Source organism: Cydia strobilella, chromosome 10 (assembly GCF_947568885.1).
Source record: "Cydia strobilella chromosome 10, ilCydStro3.1, whole genome shotgun sequence".
Lineage (NCBI taxonomy): Eukaryota > Metazoa > Arthropoda > Insecta > Lepidoptera > Tortricidae > Cydia > Cydia strobilella.
This window is the reverse complement of record NC_086050.1, coordinates 15,530,461-15,543,041: the sequence shown is the minus strand read 5'-3', so window position 1 is coordinate 15,543,041 and position 12,581 is coordinate 15,530,461. Positions and strand designations below refer to the sequence as shown.

The window sequence follows — 12,581 nt, the reverse complement described above, 5'->3', positions numbered from 1 at the left end:
ATGATGAATAGGCAGGCGTTTGACCTAGATCCCACCTGATGATACCTAATTCATTCTACTCTGTAGTTAGCAATGTATCGAATATTGCATGCATCTATCCAGAGGCCGTGAGTTCAAGTCTCACCCAAGGCAGTAATTTTTCCACTTTTAAATTTATTCTAAGCTTAATAGCATCGATCGCAGACGTTTCTGCTTGTTAAAAATTAATTTAGAATGGTTAGCACATCGTAACTGGTGAATTTCCAACATGACTTGGAACTGCGGTGGCCGTTTAAGGAGTGTAACACTCTTACGGTAGATGTCGCTAGGGTCCCCTAGACCCATATAGTGGGAAAATTTGCTGACCATGGATGAGGTCTTGGTGGCTCAGTTGGCAGAGCGCTGGACTATCTATCCAGAGGCCGTGAGTTCAAGTCTCACCCAAGGCAGTAATTTTTCCACTTTTAAATTTATTCTAAGCTTAATTGCATGCATGTTCTTGAACCATCTAAATGGGGCTTAAACGGTGCGTAAAATGCAAAACAAAATCATGTAAAATAAATTGCATGTACCTAACTGGACACTAATATAGCCCTTTTATGTTTCAATATGAAATAAACATATTGAGGTATCGTGATCGATCGGTATATCTAAAGCGATATTAAACAACAATATACTACGTATCAACAGCAGCTGAATTTCTACACATGTTTCGAATAAAAAATAAATATTCTTTGCCAATAAAATTGACATTATCTTTGATCTACTTACTGAACTTACTGGTCTTTTATAAGCAGTTATTTTTGGAGCGACTTGGTTCGACTGTCCAATGTTTTTCTAATCACTTTCTCTCATTTTCTACTTTGTAACTAAATTAACTACACAATAATAGTATTCCTGAAGTCATGTTTGGTAACACAGTTAAGTTTAGAAGACCGTCAACTTATACGTATAGCCAGCAGCAGAAGTTGCTAAGCGGGCCAGGTGTTCAAAATGATCTTGACGCAACTTTATTGTTAAGAGAATAAGAGCGTGTCAAGGTAATTTTGAACACCTCGCCCGCTTAGCAAATTCTTATGCTAACTGTACCTATGCGAATTATGTGAAAGCCCTAGTACTTAAGCGACCGATGGTTGCAGTGACAAGCTAGACGCTTGTATCCCACCATCGTGATATAAAGCCCTTTCACAAATCGTCCTGCTGAATCTCACACCGGGTTAAAATCTACTTTGTTGCCAACAACCCATTCTAATGACCATCAAACTGGCAAAGAAACACTCGACCAATCAAACGTACGGAATCCTTTCGCAGCCCGATTCAAAGTAGCCGACATAGAAGTAATGCCATGAACTGTACAGGTTCCATATATAAACAGCCTTAACTACAAGAACTGTGTAGAGAGTTACGCCATTTTGTAAATGTAAAAGCTATGCCAGTTCTGTATAAACAGGCATAAGCGACGAGAAGTGTACAAGTCAAAGTCAAAGATATGCGTACAATTTTTCACTTTATTCAATTGTAATAAGACGGGAAATGAGAAAACATTTATGAAGACGGGTGTGCAAAGTAAGGCTGTTTATTGTGCGCTGGTGGAATAACCCCCTGGGCCAAATAACTTACAATTAGCGGTAAAAAACGTTGGCGGTAAACGCTTTTTGATGCGATCTCCGCTTGTTCTAAGGATGCGATTTCATTAGTGAATGTCGGATGTAGGAAGTTTCAGAACGCTATTGGAAACAGTGTTGAAGTTTATGTGGATAGAATGTGGATTAAAAGCTATTAGGATTCGTTACATTAGGTTCAATGTGAATGTATTGTTTTTATTAGTTTTCCACTTTGTGTTGTGCTTAATCTGATTTTGAAATTAAGTCATATTTATTGTTAAAAGAATTGGAAAGGTACCTTGTAGAAAAATTTAATACTTACTTGTTTTTTTATAAACTAAAATTGTTTTTCTTTCCCCTACGTAAGTAACGTTTGTTAAAAACAATGAATTCAAAGAAAAATAAATTATTAAATTCTTGCGTCTTGGCGTTACATTGTCCTGTCAGAAATGGTTTGTCAAGCATTTTTTACACTACACCTGTAGATTCCATCGTCACAAATTAAGAATAAAATTACATTCCTTAATCCAAGCACCATTGAAAGTCAATACCGACAGACCATTACAGAACTTCTGCATTAATCGCGTGTCCTCAGACCAAATACTGGTTGATAAATATTAAACTTCACGACTTCATTGATTTTGCAATATCATTGTGTTCGTGCCGCATCCATTCAAAGGACGGGAATTTTTTCGCAGCATTCCCCTATTGGGCGAAGTTTTTGCGCCATCGAAGCTTCGACATGTCTGAGTACTTTTTACTGCGAGGAACATTTTTTGCAATACTCCGAACTTATGTCACCGCGTCAGTATCTGTACAATTCGGAAGGCACTAGCGGCCTCTAATTGATGGAATTCGTCTGCTATAACCTCATTTTTGTAGACATTTTTTACTGCTTTAATGTCCTTTTTTTAACAAAGGATGTTGGTGCCGACGAAAACTGAAGGCTGAGTTAAATAAAAATATATATTTTATGTACGATTATACCTCTTAAATATTACATGAAAATAAACCATCCACTTATGTTGCCAGTCTAATAATTACGATCAGTAAAAATAAATAGCTATACTTTTTCTCAGATTTGATTTAAAATGTGTGTATGTCTTAAAATCCATTCGAATGTGTGATTATTAAGATCATATCTCTTTAAGATTGCTGTGGAGAACATAACCGTTATTCAAATTCGTTTTCAATCGTTTTATGCACTCAAAACAAATCTCATAAATACATTCAGAACATTTGCGAACAAATTCAACACGATGCAAAACGCCACCCTTTCCTGCCAGCACAAATCACCTATCTCGATGAATAGTCGTTTCATTTCTCCATTTCATGTATCGGACGTATTTTTTTCGATTTCAAAACGCGTTGTCGACATTCCAATAAGAAGGAGGTTGTTATCGAGAAGTATCAAGTTATTATACAGAGGAACCGGGGGTATTCTCATCACTTTTCGAGCATATCGCCTTAAACACACCAAATACAAGTGTGATCTCAGCTTACACGGAGTTGAAGAAGGTCTTGAGGTTATAATTTATACTGGTTTTGTTGAGATGCGCTAGGTATCCAATTGATATTGCAGCACAGCGTGCAGCGTCAGGATAAGATCGATGAATCGATAATCGAATGCAATCAACGGCGTTAACTGTGAGATCTCGATTCGTGTTGGTTTAAAAAAGCAAAGATTGTATTGTAAAAACGATTTATATCAAAGATTTAAATACCTATACATATTCATATTGCAGTCTCAAGGGTGCGTTCAAGCTGTAAGACATAAGTGGCAGTAGGCGGAGTACGTAGCTCCTAGAACCGATAGCCAATGGGGCAAAAATGTCTGAAGTAGTGACCACTTTTTGGCGCAGGGGTAAATGCATTTACGCATCTCACCCCCCAGGCTGGGGAAGCCCATTGGGGGGGGGGGCATGTGGGACTCGCTACCAAGGCCACTACTACATTTTTTTCTCAAATTCTGCCGTAGGTACAACATGTTTCGGCTGATAAAGAAGATAATCTAGTCCAAAAAAAAGTAAAAAAATGCATATTTTATTTGCGTGATTTCAAGCAATACACCATCATTTACGGTATTTTTACAGAAGGCGTGTCAGAGTTATGAACAATAAATTGTACAAAGTCAACTTTAACCAGCAGTCAAGTGATCAGAGCGAATCATTCAATTAAATCCTGGTTCAAACCTGGCTATATTCTCAATGGACACGCGAGCGTTGGCGAGCCATTGGATTTCAGAGCGATTCTCGGTGGCCGGTGCACGGTGTGAAGCAAGCACGTAGGATTGACTATTGTGGTTGCTCGTTTACCACCTAGCTAACAGCGATGGCCAAGAGGAGTACCTACTTAGGGCGGGATATACTAAAGCCATAGGGTGCAATACATTGAACCCAAAGACTGGACATTTTTAGATTCTATTTAAGGGCTACCACATAAGGTCAGGTAGGTACAAGCGGCACTTCATTCAATAATAATAATAATCAGGGGTGCTGCCTATGCGTGCGTCCCACGGTCAAGGGCAGCATCCGCTCGGTGTACCCCTTACGTTTCATCAGTGTAAAAAGGGCTTCTACGTATTGGCTTCGGCTCCGCGTACGCCTCCATGTCCGGAACACCATTGTTTAACGATGGGTGAAAAATATAACAATAATAATAAGCTTGACAAATATTTTTCATGTACCCATCCGCAAAATTTCATGGCCACTTTATGAATGAATTCTCGCTCGCTGTTATGTATATGTACTAGTGCAGTCAAGCGTGCTTAATTGTCTGCGCACCACTTTAAACTGAGGGCAAGGGCATAACTGCCCATATCTAAGAATCGAAAATCATTGTCGGCTTCTCTATCGCTCTTGCATATTCGAGCGAAAGAGAGGCAGATTACATTTTTCGATTTTTCATTATGTCGGCGATATGCCCTCTGGCTCGTATGAGCCAATCACTGTCTGTGCTGGATTTGCTGTTGGAATGACACCCTTGATCGAGATCAATATCAAACTTTTAATAAAACAGATGGGAACGCTCTTGTATCCGGTTTGCTCATTTTAGGGTTCTGTGAGGAAATGAAGGTTTTTTGCGACGAGAATTTTGTTTGGACTAGACTTCCACTGTTTTTTTGTGAGAGGGTAAGTCTATGTAGGCTAGAGACTAGTAAGTATGTATATTGAACAAAATGGTTCCTGTGTAGCTATCAGCCATCCTGTGTTGCTGATCAAGAATGGAGTGGGCAAATTTTTGTGTCTCAGATTCAGATTCAGATTATTTATTTATAAACATACATTAAATACAGTTTACACGTCAATATCTTATAACTAAGTTGATATTAAATGATATGATGATCTAAATATCAAATGATATTAATATTATTATAATTAATCAGTCATATACTTGATTACATTAAGAGGAAGCTTTGTAAACCGATTTAAAATATTAAAAAAAAAATCGTTTTGCCCAACACGTATACGTCAGGCATGTTCCTGTCAAAGCTGACTTTTATAATTTAATTTACTTGTCCAAAAAAAAACATATTTCAAGAATAAAAAAGAAACTTGATTATTAAAGAAAGAATCTTTAATATAAACAAACGTAAGCAAATGTAAAAAAAAAAAATCAAATAAAGCATAAAATAACATTACACAAACGTACAAAATAAAAATCATTACTGATCGATAATTCGAACTCAACTCAACGCTTTCGATCTCGCCGTTTCAGACAAACCATTGCCCTCTGACAATAATAATAGAAACAACGCTCAAAGGGTTATCTTGTTTTTATTTTCGCCTATCAGGTCCTTTTAGGAAGCGTTAAAAACGAGTGCTACTGTCGGGCAAAAAAGGTCAGGAAAGGCGTCAAAGAAAAATGTTGCAACGATGTTTTAGAACTATGTACACTTACGCCTTTTTGCTTCTATATGACAGAGTGGTAACTTAGCATTTTCGAGTGTATTAGTATCTAAAGGGGTTTTAGGGAGTCGTAATGTTTAATGCGAATTTATATGGGTTTGGAATATTTAGTAAACAGATGTTGTATTTTGTTACATTAATGTGGATTTCTACGAAGCAGGTTTTATTAAGCGTGTCGGTGGGATTCGTTATTCACACATGGCGAAGACATATTGGAAACGTATTTAGATACTACTACATATTCATCAGCAATTACTTACTTAGTTTATCACATTCGCCAAATGTTACCTCGAGCCTCGAGCTAAGCATACAAAATCGAAGACATCGGGGAAGTGTAACAGAATTCAACTCACTTCATATTCACGTTTATGTATGTATCTCAAGATATGAAAAAAAATGTAATAGTATTGTATAATTAACTCAAAAAAATCTTTTTAATTTAAGATAAGTAGTTGTTTTGTCAATATGCATGTTTTTTAATGAAATAAACAGTTTTTTTTTAAATAAATGATCACCAAAATTACAACTCCGTTTTAATGTGAAATGATTACCAAATTATTTACATTTTGCTATCATATTAAAGCAAATGATACCAAACTAATCATTGTTAACCCAAAAATTGTAACTGATCACCAAATTTGAAACTCCTTAAAAAACCTGGTCCTAATTTACATATATATTCATATTGGTATAACACAATTTAAGCTAGCTCTTTAAAATCTTTACAGACTGAAATAACATCTAAAGGTGACTGTCCATTTTCAACCGCAGCTGCGTTACTGCTCCGACACTACTGCAGCGGCCTGAACGCGTCGGTGTTATTGTCAATTTCCATAGTAAAATGAATGACGATATCGACTGCACGTAATATGGTGATTTTAACGTTTTCCCAACCGCAGCTGCACTACTGGTACCGACACGTCGGTGTTATTGTCAATTTCCATAGTAAAATTAATGACAAGGCCGACTGCACGTAGCATGGCCATTTTTGCGTATTTAGTGTATTATTGCAACTGCGGCTGCAGACCAAAGAGCATATAATCACTACGTGCAGACCGCACGTCAAATCTGTCACCTGCACTGAAATGTCTTTGGGTCACAGATATGAGTAGTTCTAAGCAAAGAGGATATAACCACTACGTTCTAATAAGGAGCTTATTACACCCAAGGATATACAACCCCGATGATACAGTCGCCATATATCGCAGATATATCGGGTCGGCCCAGGAGCTCACAAATATCTGAACACGCCTTTATTGTCAAGGCGCTAGTGTTCAGATATTTTTAGCACCTCGGTCGCTCCGATATATCTGATGGCGACTGTCCCTACTGTAAACTTTTTTGCTAATCTATATTGAGCCATATCACAGAGCCAGTTAGGAAACGTGTGTGTTGTACACAATAATTGTGTACAACACGCACCGCGCTAGTTGTATGCATGCACAATTAGGATTGTTCTTTTTTTTTTAATGTTCTATTTCGAAAACCATTTCGAGATATGAGGTTTTTAAACAGTTTCCGACATTTGCTGCGATATACTTAATAATCGAAGATTGAAGATATTTCAACAAATATACTGATGACCTTCTCGCGAGGCTGAATATAATAAAGTCATCGTATAATAAAAGTTTTCGAACCATAGTAAATAAATCCGTCACTCACGTCAAAGTTGTCATTGTCATCAATTGTCATAATGAAAATTTTCAGTTAAACCGCTAGTTTTTTACGATTTGATTTATAATTTTGATACCTAAACCACCCTATACAGTAGATTCTGATTGCTTAATATATCAAAAACGTTGTTCCCATTCGTGGGAATGATTTACAAAAATAATAGTCTGCGAAGACCTACGTGAAAGACGGTGTTGTCGTGAAGTAAATGTGGAATGGAATACTTCAAGTTGTTACTACATTATTGCTGTGAGGATCACGTCGATGTAAGTATAAAATTAATATTATTTTACTACGAATATTTAAAAGTCCATTTTTGTGGTCGGATCACTATTACCTATTTATTTTCTGTGATGATGTGGCCATAATATCTAAAGACAAACCGTTTAAAACAGCTTGTGCCCTACTAGCTCCGTTTTACTGCTTTGAAGTTAAATTCAATAAACAGACATACATATACGAGTATGTAACTTATTTGATGAAACTGAAAAGATAATTTCTAATTTCCAGGTACAAGTTGCAGTTCAAGGTTCAAGCTGCTGATATCATGATCATGGCGGACAAAACTAAACATAATAAAGAGTTGTGAAAAATAAAACAGTCTTATTTTTTACTTTTTTATTAATTTAGGAAAAACCTGTTTCCCAAAAAAGTGTATACATTATATGTTCAACATGTTCTGCACGTGAGGTTGACAATGAGGGCTTTGTTTATTAGCATTCAGTTGAAGTTGATGTAGGTTCTACTCTTGTTGAACCAGAAAATAATTGCATAGTTTGTTATTAAATCTATGCCCAGGCACTATTCTTGCTATAACTTTACATTCTCCGCCTTCTCTAGAAATTTGTACATATCCCACAGCCGTATCTAAAAAGGAAATGACCTGACCACACGTGATGACCTGAAATAGCAGAATACCTATAATTAGCAAAATGTACCTGATTCAACAGATCTCAAATGCAGTGCAGCGAGGGAATGCTGCAGGCATCATGGGAACTTTTGAGCCGGGTACGATGCAGGGTGGAGGCGCATATTAGATGTTTAGTTTATTATTAGTTTTAATTATTATGTTATTTATTATTAATACCTATTGTATTGTATTATGCTCTTTCTATATTATATTAAAATTTATGTTTATCAAATAAATTAAGCAAAATTGGCATGCAATACAATATCTAACCAATGGTAACAAATAGGTAGAAATAATCCACAAGGTGCTAAGCGTCCTTAACAGTGGACGCTTGTTACAATTTTAAGAATCAAATCTCCTTACGAATCGAATCACTTACAAAATATATGATGTAACTTGCATTTGTATTTTTGCTACCCTGATTTCAGCCAAGTTACGGTTGGAGTTGGATGTAGTTACTATAGTATATACATCCAATAAAACTAAGTTATATTACTTAATATTCCGTAATCCTGGCCAAGCTATATTCTCCTACGTGATTTTTTTTATTTCATGATAAATTCATTAAATAAACTGTATTTTTAATTTTTCGTAGTTTTGCGAGGATAGCTATAAGCTCGACAGGGCACGAGCGATAGAGAGGCAAATAGAATACCGAATAATCGGCAAAGTGGCCGAATAGGCCGAATAGTTGCCGAATATTCCTGGCAACTCTAGTCGTAATATCATATTATATAATGTCGTTTATGGCGACACTTTCTAATTTTGTCATTGCAAAATTTGCAAAGCCATTCCTGAGCTAAATAAACGAAGCAATCATTAATTTTTATTACAAGGAGCAAAGATGTTGTTTAATACCTCCTGGTAATATATTGATATCCAAACATACGAAAGGATACAAAATTGAACCACGAGAGAAGCGAATGGTTTAAAATTTAGAATATTGACAGTTGCGGGGGTCTTAAGGCATGAGGGTTAAACAAACTTTGTTACAGTGCAACACGCAATTTTTCATCACACCAACACGAGGAAACCATTTATTATTCAAATTAATTTATTTGAAGTTCTTTCTATCGGCCAAGGTGAGGGCAATAGCTTTCTTCATAAAGGATTTCTTGTCTCGCCCGTCAAGTTTTATATGGATGCACGGTCATATCATAAAGAGTTCCGTGCCGCCCATGGACACCTGCAACACAAGAGGCATTTTAATTTGTGTTTCAGTTTCAAATAGGAAACTTGACAATATGAAGTGTAAATTGCGCAATTACTTATAGCTCTTACAAATAATTTTATTTATCGCATCGGATTGTTGTGTGCGGTGGTCACCTGGTGGTCACGCATTTAGGCAAGAGGATGGGGAAGAAAATTTCACATTGTGAACTTACCTTAATGTTAAGAATAATTTTTCCTCTGCATTAATTTTATTTGAGTAATTTGATTGTATTTCGTCAATTATTAAGTCTCATTCAATGTTGAATTGCTTTTCATTTAATCGGCAATATTATCTGAATAAAGGATCACCATTAAATATCAGATTTTTTATTAATATTGCGTAGCTGCCTTCGTCGGACTCTGACTATTGTAGAAAGGCAAACTGGTCTTCTTTTTCATGTAGCATGTAGCATTATCGTCAATCGCTTCTTCACGTAAAAAATTCAAAAGTAAATTAGTATTTTATTTGTACGTCTGACATTATATGACTTGACATTGACAAGCCATTAACGAACGCTGTCGCGACTGCACGCCGCAACAGCCGCAGTCGTGCTGCTACAGTAGTGCGGCACCGCGTAACGTCGCAACTGCAGTGCAGCGGCAGTTACAAACGGACAGTCACCTTAACGTTAACGCCGTCCTTACACCATTAACTTAATAACCGCAGAAATATTAAAATCCTATAAAACGAGGTTAAATTAACGCATAGAATCGCAATGAAAAGTCTCAGTATAATTACAGTGCAGTAATTGCTATGCCTGAGCGCATCGCTCTGTATAACCAATGTTAAGTTTGACTTTTAAACCATAAAATACCTTTAATCAAGAGATCATGGATAAACTGGATGTCTGATGAATATACAAGCTTGGCAATAATATTATAGCTAAAGGAGTTGGTGATAAAAACTTTTCATGACTGCTCATTAGAAGCAGAAAAGCAAAATAGTCTTGTGTAATGATGAGGGTTATGACCTTTTAGCAGGATTAAGAGCAATCTAGGCGCTGGCCTATAGTTTGTCAAAGGACTATCTCATTTCAAACATAGACAGAGAGAATCATACTATCTTTGCCTTACACTAGAACTAGAACCCAAAAGAAAAGGATGAGTATAGTTTTTTGTTCTTATTTACTGACAATTTGGTTTGACCAACTACTCGTATAATTGCAGAATTACGAGGTCATTGCGTGGCTGAAGGCGGCAATAGTTCTGCAAATTTACTGATTACTACTTCAAGGGTGACAATTTGACGACCGGTCTGGCATAGTGGATAGTGAGTGCCTATTAAGACGATGGTCCTGGGATCGAATCTCGGTAAGGGCATTTATTAGTGTGACGAACACAGATTTGTTCCTGAATCACAGAGATTACCGTCGGACTTAGTCAATCTGTGTAAGAATGTTCTATAATATTTATTATTTATTTATTAAGGTAATGCAAAACATATGCAGTATTATTTAGATATGGGTATATACTTTATAACAAATACCCATGTATTTGTGGTTCCTAAAACTACTTCTAGAACTTTTGTGAAATGCCCACAACTTTGACACAGTCGACCAGTCCTAATATAGGCGAAAACAACAAACAAAAGTTTAAGATTTAGTATAACATTTTTTTAAATCTAATTCTTAACTTTCTCCATTAGGCTTTCGCTTTTAGGCGGATATTTTATGCAATAAGCGGGTAACCTTCATATTAAACTTACCTAAACACTAATGGACAGAAACCAAGCACTTTTTAAAATCGCATCAATCTTGTTGCCCCCTGCTAAGTGACCGCTTACTGCAATACAACCCCAATCTCCCGGGTGGGTAGATGTTTCCGGATCTGGATGATTATCTCGATCTCAAGCCATTACCACGGCCACCTGGTAGGGCTATCACACCGAAACTATGACTACAGAATCTAGGGTGATTAATTGTGCCATTTTCAACCAAAAGAGTACTTATGGTCGCTTGTCAGTAAGGCGCTATTTATAGCTTCAATTAGAAATCAACCTTATCAACAAGCGATAATGTCGTACCGTTTGGTTGAAAACGTCACAATTAATATTTCGTGTTTACTTTTCAGTTTTAGAATGGTTTAATTTTGTAGATTTGTCGTGCTTGTCGGTATATATGATTAAATCAAGTAGGTACTAAATAATTTGGAGTATCGAGAAAAACCAATCTGGTTTAACGATTCTTTCAGATTAAATATTTTGTAATCGTGATTTATCTCAACAAAAAAAGAAAAGATTTTCTTATAGGATAGAATAGCTTTATCTTAACTGAGGTTTGATACTGTTTTATATGTTTGCTTTTTTGTCATGTATATGATTCAATTGATTTTTCTTATACTATGGTAAGATGAGGGTTAGGTGCATAAGTTATATTTGAATGTAGAATAAGTTGCTGTAGTTTTATTATTTTTGAGAAAAATATACAGTACCTAGCTAAGTAGGTATTCTGTAATGCATATAGTAGTCTGATTATTACATTATCTTCACTATTGCAGCTAAAACAGCCTCTTCACAATCTCTAAATACTTTGTTAAATACTTCTAAATCCAAGTACAAGTAGTAGTAAGTTTTTAAAGTACAATATAAATCTATCTATGTGCTCAGCCGTCTACACACTGCTGTTAAGATTTGCGTCATTTATTTAACTGCCAAATCGAGTTTTTGTTATTAGATCTTTCATTCGTTTATTCTTTTAATTATGGCTCCAGTCCAGTGGGACCATTTCGCCAGTATCAAGGTCACGGGAGCTGTGTATGATTTTATTATCTCTTGTAAGGCGATTGCTCGACTTTACAAGAAACACGTGGGCTATCACCAATGTGTAGACGCCAAATAAAAATGGTGGTTAAACAACACGCTTCAAGATTAATTTTCCATTCACTGTACACTACCACATTAGTTTACTATACAATAAGCTATGAATATTACACTTTAAACAATATGAATGTGCAAAAAACAAAGGAATTAATCACGCTGCTAATTATCAAGATGGCGCTCGATCCGGAAGTCTCTGTTATTAGATCAGTACCATATTGGAAACAGATCTAATAACAAAAACTCGAATTGGCATGTTAGTTATTCTGTTCTCTTCGCTGATTTTATGTATAGATAATTCCCATTTCCGACATTATTACCACTTTTACAGCTGCACTTTCCTCTGACTGATACACAAACCAAATACGGCCATAACAAAAACATTATGACTACAAAATGTTTAACTGCTCAAGATACCGTAGTCAGAGCCATTACGAGCGAAATATATCCTTGCCAGCATCTGACACAGATAATAATGTCGT

At 36.1% G+C, this 12,581-nt stretch overlaps 1 non-coding gene across 1 annotated transcript; it reads left to right on the top strand.

Moving 5' to 3' along the window:
• The first annotated feature begins 355 nt into the window (after positions 1-355).
• Trnad-auc (transfer RNA aspartic acid (anticodon AUC)) lies at positions 356-428 on the top strand. The gene has a single exon. It is a non-coding gene; the product is annotated as a tRNA-Asp (tRNA).
• The last annotated feature ends 12,153 nt before the right edge of the window (positions 429-12,581 follow it).